We start from the raw sequence: 1,051 nt of genomic DNA, 5'->3' as shown, positions 1-1,051 counted from the left end.
TGGCTGGGCAACGGTTGGCAGGTGGTGGGCTATTGCATTGCACATCACTTATTTTGTATATTCTTTTACCATTATTATTGTTATTTTCCTTTCCTTTTCTGTCCTATTAAACTGTCTTTATCTCAACCCACGAATTTTACTCTTTTTTTTCCCCGATTCTCCCCCATCCCCCTTGGGGGGGGGGAGTGAGCAAATGGCCGTGTGGTGTTTAGCTGCCTGCCAGCCTAAACCACAACATAAGGCCAGCTCAGATGCTGCTTACATACTTGCTTTAAAACACGTTATTTTTTTTTCCCAGCATTACCGATTCTTGTAACTTTTGTCTGGAGGGTTGAGGATTATCCAGTGGTCTTCCAGTTCTTGTAATCAAGCAACTGAAAAATCTCAGTGCTTGTTTGAAAATAAGTATGTTAATGGTTGTCTTTTATAAGAGGAAAAGCCTGAGAACGAAGCTCAGTGTTTAAAACGGAAAGGAACAATATAATTAGATGGCAACTTTAAGCTGATCAGCGTTAAGGTCCTGTAGGTTGGTAACACCCGCTCTGTTTGTGTGCAGAGCTAGACCTTGAAGATGGGCTTTTGGACATGGCTGAGCAACCTCTGCAGGAAGCAGAAGCATCTCCTCCTCCCCCCCCAGCACGGGACGCTCCCGCAGGCAACCCAGAGGCGTTGCGGACGCGCTCAACAACATTGCGGTTCAGCCCCGGCCCTTCAGGCTCCTTCCACACCTCGCCCGAGGCAGCTTGTTGGTGAAGCCCTTTCCACAGAGTCGGATTACGCTGCCCTGGACGCGCGTTAGAAGCGCAGCCTTTCCTCACTGGGCTGTTTGTAACTAGCGGGTCGGCTGCCGTATTTACCGTGGCCGGCTGCCTTTGCCCCCACCGCGGGAAGAGGCGAGTCTCCACGGGCTGCAACGCCGCAGCGCATTCGCCGTTCGCACCCACGGCGGGCAGACAGTCGGCCTTAGTTCCGCGTAGTGAGGCCGAAGGTAGGCCTCGCCACGCGTAGCGAGGCTGCCCCCGCGGGCGGCGCTGCGCTTCCAGCCCGCCGG

Source organism: Aptenodytes forsteri, unplaced genomic scaffold (genome assembly GCF_000699145.1).
Source record: "Aptenodytes forsteri isolate BGI_AS27 unplaced genomic scaffold, ASM69914v1 Scaffold455, whole genome shotgun sequence".
In the NCBI taxonomy this organism is placed as follows: Eukaryota; Metazoa; Chordata; class Aves; order Sphenisciformes; family Spheniscidae; genus Aptenodytes; species Aptenodytes forsteri.
The sequence above is the reverse complement of the archived record's forward strand: the minus strand, read 5'-3'. Positions refer to the sequence as shown.